The sequence below is a fragment of the Sorex araneus genome, chromosome 10 (genome assembly GCF_027595985.1).
Source record: "Sorex araneus isolate mSorAra2 chromosome 10, mSorAra2.pri, whole genome shotgun sequence".
NCBI lineage: Eukaryota > Metazoa > Chordata > Mammalia > Eulipotyphla > Soricidae > Sorex > Sorex araneus.
This window is the reverse complement of record NC_073311.1, coordinates 41,769,284-41,780,204: the sequence shown is the minus strand read 5'-3', so window position 1 is coordinate 41,780,204 and position 10,921 is coordinate 41,769,284. Positions and strand designations below refer to the sequence as shown.

The following is a 10,921-nucleotide window of genomic DNA, read 5'->3' as shown; positions in this document are numbered from 1 at the left end:
GAAATCAAATGTCAAATAAGGATGCCAAAGTAGATACAAAAGATAAAACGGAAGAAAATATCAGAAAAACAAATGCTTAAAAATTTAAAAAAATAGCAATGAGCAAATATCAGTAGCACTGCACTGTAGCCCTGTTGTCCCATTGTTCATCGGTTTGCTCAAGTGGGCACCAGTAACGTCTCCATTGTGAGACTTGTCGTTACTGGTTTTGGCATATTGAATAGGCCACGGGTAGCTTGCCAGGCTCTGCCGTGCAGGCAGGATACTCTTGGTAGCTTGCTGGGCTCTCTGAGAGGGACGGAGGAATTGAACACGGTCCACTGTGTGCAAGGCAGACACCCTACCCACTATGCTATCACTCCAGTCCAACTATCAGTAACTAAATATTAACTAAACCTAAATATTAGTGGTATGGATTCACCTATATGAAAATCATAGTGTGGATGAAAGGAAAAGAAAAATTAAACTTTGATTTTTTTGTTTTGGGTCACACCTGGTAGAGCTCAGGGCTTCCTCCTGATGGGGCTTGGGGGACCATATGAGCTGTCAGGGATTAAACCCAGGTTGGCCATGTGCAAGGCCCTATGCACTGTACTATTGCTCCAGCCCCAAGCAAAATTAATTATTTTTCTTTTGGGGTCGCACCCAGCGATGCACAGGGGTTACTCCTGGCTTTGCACGCAGGAATTCCTCCTGCTAGTGCTGGGGGGGGGCTTGCATATGGGATGCTGGGAACAAACCGGGTTGGCTGCATGTAAGACAAATGCCCTCCCCACTCTACTATTGCTCCAGCCCCACAAAATTAATTTTTAAGCAATAAAAATGTTTTTGTACTGCTTACAGGAAACAGACTCAACGTAAAAAGCTGAGGGGAGAAAACCTATAAGCAAATGGCCAATTTAAAAAGGCAGATACATGCGTCAGATAGAATTTCCATTTTAAAAAGGTACAAATGGTAAGGATGGGCATTATATAGTGATTAAGTGCTTAGAAGAAGAGGATATTACATGTAATAATTATGTGTGCACCAAGTGAAGGAGTTCCATAATATACTGAGTACTTATGAATAGAACTAGAGACTAACATTGACAGCAACATAATAGTAGAGGTTCTTAACAACCAACTAACAGCTATCGATAAATCAACTAAACAGAAGAAGCCAACAATAACCTTCAACGATTAACTAGGACAGATGGCCTCGAGAGCACTTACAGAACAATTCACTGCAAAACAGCTGCATTTACACATTTTTCAAACGTACATAAAACATTTTCAAGGATAGATCATATGCTAGGACACAAAGAAAAGGTGATTTATGAGTATCATACCTAAAATTTTAATACCTAGTTTTTTTTCATATTATATAAAATTAGAAATCAACCACACACACAAAACCAAGAAAGCTTCAAATACTTGGTGGCTAAGGAATACTACCTTTCTGGGCAAACACAGACCCAGGGAGGAAGTCAGTTAAAGAACGTCTGGAGATCCGGAAATGGAAACAAGCTCTCAGAACTATGAGAACTATGCTCTCAGTACTCTGAGAGCAAAGGTAGTAGCAATACAGGCCTTTTGTTGCTGTTTAAGAAGCAGGATTTATTGTGGTGGGTGGGATGGGGTGTTGAGGGCTGGGGTAGGGAACAGAGACTGGGACTGGGGGTGGGGGACAGCTCCAGAGCTCTCAGGAACGCAGTGCCTGCCATTTGTGCAGAGGCTCACACTCTTGGGGTGTGCTTGACCCCACGCTCATCTGGGATGAGCGGCTTCTCAGCCCCAGTCTTCAAACTCATCCACATTCAACTTGGCAAAGCTGCACTTCATGGAGACATGGATCTTATAGCAGCCAGGAGACTTGAACTTGGTCCAGCGGAGAGCCACACTTGCAGGCCCAGAGCTTTGGAATTGGGGCAGATGGACATGATGACTTGGCCAATGTGGACCTGGTCTACAGTGACCTGGGACTTTCCAAGGTGCCCTCTCACCCCCCATCCCCATCCCACACACACGCACCTGCCAGTTTGGAGCCTGAGTTTGGGGCCAGCACGAGAGTAACAGAGACGTCCATGGCGAGGGACTGTCTCTCAGTTATTACAGCCTGTCCAAGCCACAGGCTGTGTCCACTCCCGAGGAGGCCGGGTGCCGCCTGCAGCCACTGCACACCGGGCCCACAGGCAGAGAGCAGCAATGCAGGCCTTTCTAAAGAACAAAACCCAAGGAACTTATTAAGCCTGTACTGCTCAGTCTTAAAAAATTGAAGAGGCAATACTTGCAAATACATTTTATGAAGTCAGCAATGCTGAGGTCAAATTCAGATAAGGATTCCTGATATCAAATACAGGTAAGGATCACACACACACACCTGCCCCAAGCCATTATCATTAATGAACCAAAGGAACATAGATACAGAGTCTCACTAGAAAATTAAATTCAATGATACATTAGGATAATCATACATCATGACAAGTAGCATTTATTTCAGTGATGCAAAAATGGTACAGCATACACAAATCAATGTAATGTATAACACTGTAGCACTGTCATCCCATTGTTCATCAATTTGCTCAAGCGGGCACCAGTAACGTCTTCATTGTGAGACTTGTTGTTACTGTTTTTGGCATATCGAATAAGCCATGGGTAGCTTGCCAGGCTCTGCCGTGTGGGCGGGATACTCTCGGTAGCTTGCCAGGCTCTCTGAGAGGGATGGAGGAATTGAACCCGGGTCTGTCGTGTGCAAAGCAAATGCCCCACCCACTGTGCTATCATTCCAGTCCATATACCATAATACAAATGAAAGGTGAAATATGTAATATTAAGATAGTATTTGTATTAGTATTTATATGACAATATTTATTTATTCATAAATGTATTTACTTATTTAGGAATAAGCAAACAACAAAAAAAGAATGCTCCCCAATGCACCCAAGGTCAGTGCCACCCCAGATGTTCTCACTGCACCCCTACATCCTCACTCCCAGGGCCAGTATCACCCACGTTGAGAAACATTTGCCTATAGCAAGCTTCCTGGGAAATGTAATCTGTTCTTACTTTCCTAAGTTGCTATATAAGGTTTCCTGTGGATGTAACTCAGTATCAAAGTCTTTCACTTTACCCCTAATTCGAAATAAGATAGTATTTGCATGAAAATAAAGTATTTGACAGCATTCAGCACCCATTTATGATAAAAGCTAAATAAAGGTATAGAGGGCCAAGAGTTAGTACAAATGTTAAGGCTCTTGTTTAGCTTGTGGCTGCACCACATCACTGATTTGAGGCTGGGCATCATATCTCTCCCAGCACTGCCATGAGTGCTGAGTGATCCCTGTGCACCGAGCCGGAAGTAGCTCCTGAGCACCACCTGGTGTGGCCCCCAAACCAAACAAATTTAGACATAGAAGGCCAGAGGTATATAATTTAGTGGTAGGGCACTTACCTTGCTTGGGTGAGGCCTTGGCTTCAATTATTGACTCTTAAACAAATAGGGCTAGAAAGGAACATATTCCACATATGGAATGTACGACAAATATCATGTACGACAAACCCACAGCTAATACCATATTCATTGGTGAAAATCTGCTAGAGAATCAAAGAATGCTTTCCAGAAGAATGACATTAAGTTGATGTCTGAGAGGTGTCAATAAGCCAGAGTGAGAAGAACTATTTTCTTCTTGCACATTATTACTACTATGTCAGGTCTCTCCTGTCATCATCCCATTGCTCATCGATTCGTTCGAGCGGGCACCAGTAACGTCTCTCATTGAGAGACTTATTGTTACTGTTTTTGGCATATCCAATACGCACGGGTACCTTGCCAGGCTCTGCCGTGCGGACTCCATACTCTCAGTAGCTTGCCGGGCTCTCCGAGAGGGGCAGAGGAATCGAACACGGGTTGGCCTCGTGAAAGGCGAAAGCCCAATCGCTGTGCTATAGCTCCAGCCCAGGTCTCTCCTACATATTTATAATTTTTTTTAGACCTTAATATAAATCTGTCCATTTGCCTCATTTTGCTTAAGCCCTGTATGAAGCCAGGAGTCAGCATCTATTTTTCCTGTAAAGGATCAGATAATAATTGTTTTTGAGGACCCTGTAATCTCTGGTTGCAGCTCCTCAAGTCCATCTTCAGAGAGAAAAGCAGCCCCAGACAATGTGTAAAAGAATGGGCATGGCTATAATCCAAAAAAGGAGAGGCAAGATATTCTAGACAGAAGAAAATAAACATAAATGAGCCGTTGGCAACAAATACATCACTCTTTACAGGTGGATAAGACTAGCTTCTAGACTTGTTTTCTTAAATACCCACTAGGATTCAATCCATATTAGAGGATACGTTTAAATGTGACCCAATGGAAACCCTCTTAATATCCCTAAGGTTCTGATTGTTTTACTTACATGTGCAAGAAAAAGGGGAGGTGGAAATATCTTACGGAAAACAGGCCCTGCTTCTCCTAGATCCTCTATGAACTGGGATTAAAAGGTTATTTCTCTTAACACATCATCCTCCTTTGTTCCAAATTCCCATGCTGTCTATTTTGCAGGAAGCATCTAGATTTTACCTGATGCCCAACTTATGTAGAAATGGAAGAAAGGGGGTTGGAGAGATAACAGTGCGTAAGGCGCTTGCCTTGATGGTTCAGTCAAGAGTGATCCCTGAGCACAGAGCCAGGACTTACTCCTGAGCTGGCTGGGCATGGCCCAATAACTGGGGGGAAAAACAGAAGGAAAAAAAAGAGTAAGATATGATAGTGGTGAAACTGGCCCCAAAGAAGTGAACAAATGAAGAATTTAATTCAAAATTATGAATCAGCAGCAGTTCTGGCCAGGAACATTCTTACCTTGTCCTTTTCCCAAAAGCTAAAGATATGGACAGGTTGAAACTTTCTTTTAGGTTTGCAAATAACGGAGTGTTCCTCAACCAGGAGGGAATTTACTGATTACTCAGGTGCTTACTGAGTAATCAATAAATTAAGATTCCCACAATAATCATTTACTCATTCTCTTTCTCTGTACAAACTGTTTCTTTGGGGCAGGGGGCACACGGGATGGCCCTCTGGGGCCTAGATGCATGCCGGAATTCGGACCAGGGTCAAAGTAATAGGCACATGCCAGGCAAGAACCCTCAGTTTGGTACTATTTCTCTGACCCTAAAATGCTCCCCATGACCATACAGACAAGATATTTCGTTTGTTTGTTTTTGATGGGGATAAGTCTGCCACATAGAATGAGCATTTTCTCTCCTTGAATCAAAAGAAGGGGAAAAAACCCAACTCTGGCAAGTGGCCATCAGAATATGACCACTGATCAAAACCTGGGATGTCTGTGTTATTCTAGTTCGGTGTACTCTAGTTCTCAGCACACACTGTGGGTTCCCTTCTCTCTGTCTTCCTTGTGGACCTACTGACCAGGGAAAAAAGTGAGACTATGTAGACCTGTAATTCAATGATTTTATTACCCACGTTGACTCAATCAGAACCATATGATAAAGCTTCACCCTCAAAAAGCTAACCCCAAGGGATTTAACATTAAATGCAACCGCCCATTCTTTTTTTTTTTACTTTTTTATTGAATCACTGTGAAATAGACCATTACAAGGGCCTCCTCCTCCTCCTCCTCCTCCTCCTCCTCCTCCTCCTCCTCCTCCTCCTCCTCCTCCTCCTCCTCCTCCTCCTCCTCCTCCTCCTCCTCCTCCTCCTCCGCCTCCTCCTTCTCCTCCTCCTCCTCCTCCTCCTCCTCCTCCTCCTCCTCCTCCTCCTTCTTCTTCTTCTTCTTCTTCTTCTTCTTCTTCTTCTTCTTCTTCTTCTTCTTCTTCTTCTTCTTCTTCTTCTTCTTCTTCTTCTTCTTCTTCTTCTTCTTGTCGTCGTCGTCGCCATCTTTTTCGTCTTCCTTCTCCTCCTCCTCTTCATCACCATCTTCCTCTTTTTCCAATTGGGTGGTGCTTAGAGCTTACTCTTACTCTGTGCTATGGATCACTCCTTGTAGAACTCAGGGAACAACATGTGGTGGCCAGGATGGAACATAGATTGGCTTTGTGCAAGGCAAGTGTCCTACCCACCGTACTATCAGTCTGGCCCTCTTAGTACCCTTCTTAATCCCATTCAGTTTTCCACAGAGACCATTTCTACATGGCATCTCATTGTTATATAGGATTGTATAATTAAGATTGGTTGATGTCCTTGACAACCCTTTGTCCCTTTCTACCCCTTCGTTGATTGTAACTCTAAAACCAATATTTCTTCCAGACTGTCTATTATGCCTCTCATCAAACAGAGATGAAAGCTGGGTGTCTTTTTTCCCCATTCATTGACCTGATGGCTTTAACTATAAAACATACCTCCTACATTTCACCCTCTGTCATCATTACCATCACTTTATTGTTGTGTACTTGAATGCAATAGCAGTTCTGGGACAACGGGGTCCAGTTCTTAGGGCCACACAAGGCTAAAATAAAGATGTTTCTGGGTCTACTTTTCTGTCTGGAGCCTCCAAGTTTGAATATGTTTTTAAGCTCCTTCAGCTTGTTGGCCAAAATCACTTCTTTAGGAGGAGAATCAGTTTGGGGCCACATCTGGAGGTACTAAGCGGCTACTCCTGACTCTGTGCTCAGGTGACTTTTCCAGGGGACTCTAGGTGATGCCAGGGATCAAAGAAGGGGGGCATAGCAGACTGGGAGACTAACACCCTAGGATAATAGAGATAAGGACCAGGAGGATCACTTCATGGCTTGGAAGCCAGCCTCACATGCTGGGGAAAAAGCAGCTGGGATAGAGAAAACGGGCCACTAAGTGAATGATGCTTAGAAGGCCCGCTTAGGATGGGAGGTGAGTGCTCAAAGTAGACTGTAGATCAAATATGTTGGCTACTTATTACCTTTATTGCAAACCATAACACCCAAAAAGGAGAGAGAGAGTAAAAGGAAATATACCTGCCACTGAGGGTTGGAGGATGGGGGGTGGCAGGAGGGATATTGGGAACACTGGTGGTGTAGAATAGGCACTGGTGGGGGATGGATACTTGATCATTATGTAAGAATGAAATTTTGTAAGTCTGTAACTGTATCTCACAGTGATTCATTAAAAAATATATTTTAGAAAAAGGAGAGGGACAGCCACGTGCAAGGCAAGCACCTTCAGCCCTTTACTATCTCTCAGGCTCAGTTCTTGGCGACTTGAAGACTGAGATTGCATTTCCTGGTTGACTGGGAAATGATGGTCAGTTTGCAGAGCCTTGTTCTCTGGTTTGTGCCCCCTCTTCCATTTTCAGCCTGCAACAGCCAGTTGAGGGTTTTTCACACTTGGGATTGCCTTCATCTCCCAGTCTGCTTCATTTCTGCTTTGACACTGCTTCTAAGAACTCCTGTAACTTGAGTGAACCCACTGGGATAATCTTCTTGTTGAAAGATTTATGACTTTCGAGCCAGAGCAATAGTACAGCAGGTAAAATGTTTACCTTGCACGTGGCTGACCCAGGTTCGATCTCAGGCATCCCATATGGTTCCCAGAGCATTGCCGGGAGTCAATTCTGAGTGCAGAGCCAGGAGTAACTCCTGAGCATTGCCACGGGTGGCCAAACACCAACCAAACAAAAATTATAATTATAATAAAATTAAAAGATTTATGATCTTAATTACAGCTGCAAAAGACCTTTTAATTTCAAATAAGAGGGAGAGGGAGGTGAATCATTAGGGGCTATGATCTGCTGCCATAATAAGTTACTTACAGTTTTGGCTCTATTCTCTCTCTCTCTCTCTCTCTCCTTTCTCTCTGTCTCTCTCTCTCTCTCTTGCTCACTCGCTCGCTCTTTTTTTTTTTTGGTTTATGGGCCACACCCATCTATGCTCAGGACTTATTCCTGGTTATGTGCTCAGGAATCATTTGTGTTTGTGCTTGGGGGACTACATGTGGTATGGGGGATTAAATCTGGGTTGGTTAGGTGCAAGAAAATTGCCTAACCTACAATATTACTATAGCTGTAGCCCCTTTGACTTCAAAACACAATTATATGGACTGTCCATTTAGTTATAAAATATCATCTAAAAATATCTTATGTGATACCAAGTATATAATTTGTTAATGTAACCTTTTATTTCATTTCCAAATAACACAAATTACTTGACATTGACATTTTTATGTGTTTATGGAATACTTCTTTTCCCCATAGTATATCATGAGCATTTCTCTATACTGCAGAGTTGTTTAGAAATATAATTTTATGTTTCCCTTATACAATGTTTGAGCACCCATCCCTCTACCAGTGTCCATTCTCCACCACCAGTATGAAAATGTGTAAATCTGTTACTGTACCCCCATGGTGATTCACTAATTTAAAAATAAAAAATAAAAATAAAAAATTATAAAAAAAAGAAATATAATTTTAATGCTTTACTATGTAGATTCACTAAAGTGTTAAAAATGCTTTATAACTAATCATTTGGGCTTTCCCAACGTTTCACAATTATAAATAATTTTGTACTGAACATTTTGGTGCCGAACAAGTCTACATGTTCTATTATTTTCTTAGGATACAATCCCCCAAAGTAGCAAATTATATTAGAGGACATGAATTTTCTGTAATCACGCTACTTTTTCTTTTGGCTTTTTTGGTCACACCTAGCGATGCACAGGGGTTACTCCTGGCTCTGCACTCAGGAATTACTCCTGGTAGTGCTCGGGGGACCATATGGGATGCTGGGAATCGAACCATGATCAGCCATGAGCAAGGCAAACTCCTTACCCATTGTACTATTGCTCCAGACCCTCAGATAATTTTCTTAGAGAGTTGGTCAAAGTGTCTTTGACTAGCACTATGAAAAACAAATTAAAATTATAAAAATAGAAAGTAATATAAACATACCAGAAAATAGTACAGCGCCTTCCTTGCACACAGCCAACCGAAGTTTGATCCTGGGCATCCCATATGGTCCCCTGAGCCTTACTTGCTGTAAGTAAGGCTCTTTAGTCCATTTATTTTGTTTTTTACTTTGTATTTTCCCTGTAAGTTTTCTTATAGTTTAAGAAGCAAATGCATTAATAGTATGTTTTGGGAACAATGCATGAAGTTTCACTTTTCCATCAATAACTGAAAAGAATTGGCACAGAATAGTTTAAAGAACAAAAGGGAAAAGTAGATGGGGCATGAATAAAGTTCGAAGGTACAGCTGTATTTGCTACAGACTGAAAGTGTGTACAGGAGAGGTAAATAGTCAGGCTGATTTTGTGGTTTCTTACCTGAAATGCCTAGTCGAATATTTAGCTCTCTGCACTTTAGGCTGTGATCCCACACCTATGGTTAGCAAAAGAAAAAGCCTTCATTAGCTCTCCTCCTTAAAAACTAGCTATTGTTACCTCAGCATATCACCTGTCTGTATGTGTGTGTTTGTATGTTGTGGAAAGGACCTCCCCCCTTCCAGTTAACCCGGTTGTCATCCCATTGCTCATCGATTTGTTTGAGCGGGCACCAGTAACATCTTTCATTGAGAGACTTATTGTTACTGTTTTTGGCATATCCAATACGCACGGGTAGCTTGCCAGGCTCTCCGAGAGGGGCGGGGGAAAGGACATGATGGAATTTTAACTCTTTCCATAGTTAGCTTAGGAAAAAGAAGAGGTCTAAGGAAGATTGTGTTCTAACCACTCCAGTCTTCAAAGTGATCCTCAGGAAGAACCAGAAAAGGTGGCCAAAGGGTGACGAGAAAATTTCAGTATGGTGCTCTTAGTCAAAAATGTTTAGTCAAAAATGATTCCAGATAGAGGGAATGATGTGCTTTATGTTAAATGCTGTTCAAAGTTAAAAAAAATAGATGTGAAAATGTTGAATTATATTTAACAGTATAGACATATCCGGTGGTCTTGAAAGCAAGTTTCTTTTGGTGAAATTTGTCAATTTGGACCACTCCCTGCTTTGTATTCAGGTTTGCTTCCAGTAGCATGCATGGGCTCTGTCTTAACCCTTGTTCTACCTCTCAGTCCTTTCTAATACATACTATACATTTTATATATATTATACATATGTGTGCATAAATATAAATACTCTGTTTTTATTTATAATTCAATAGGACTGAAGCAATAGCACAGTGGGTTAGGCCTTGCATGCCTTGCATGCGGCCGACCTGGGTTCGATTCCTCCATCCCTCTCGGAGAGCTCAGCAAGCTACCGAGAGTTTCCCACCTGCACAGCAGAGCCTGGCAAGCTCTCCGTGGCATATTCGATATGCCAAAAACAGTAACAACAAGTCTCACAATAGAGACTTACTGGTTCCCACTAGAGCAAATCAATGAACAATGGGATGACAGTGCTACAGTGCTATGACATAGGTCAATAGTGTTAACATTTATGGTTTTAATGAACAGTGTCACTGCTGCGCCTCTACCATTACCAAAGTGCCTGGCACCCTCCACCACTCCTGTCCTTATGTCACTTCTAGCTCACTTCTTCACCAATTCCCCATACCTCTCTCCACTGCCTGGCAAACTGAGTTTTATAGTATAAGGTAAGATGTTTGTCATCTCTCATAATATTGTTTTCCACTGGAAAAAAGTTTTAGTCAAGTGATAGCTGTGAGTCCTGCCCACAGGAGTGTTCAAGAGAGAATTAAAGGTGAGAAAATTGGTGCAGGTTAGCATAGATTGTTCTTTCGAGCACCTTTGCATGAAAAGAGAAGCTAACCATGTAATTTGCCATCCAAACTGGGCTATCTTGGAAAAGGGCACCATGAATAATTAAGTCAAGATCTGATTAATTAGTAACTGAGATTAAACTGGAACCACCATGAGAAGCTGAAATAAATGTCATCTTGTGAAAGAAAGACTAGGGTTATGATTGAAGAGAAGTGGAATAAAGAAGCAATGGTTGTTTCATTTTTTTTTTCTTTTTGGGTCATACCTTCACACCTGGTGATGCACAGGGGTAGCTCCTGACTTTGCACTAAGGA

At 42.1% G+C, this 10,921-nt stretch overlaps 1 pseudogene; it reads right to left on the bottom strand.

Moving 5' to 3' along the window:
• Window positions 1–2,072: 2,072 nt before the first annotated feature.
• On the bottom strand, window positions 2,073–2,190 carry LOC129399214 (small nucleolar RNA SNORA70; annotated as a pseudogene).
• Between the last annotated feature and the right edge of the window lie 8,731 nt (window positions 2,191–10,921).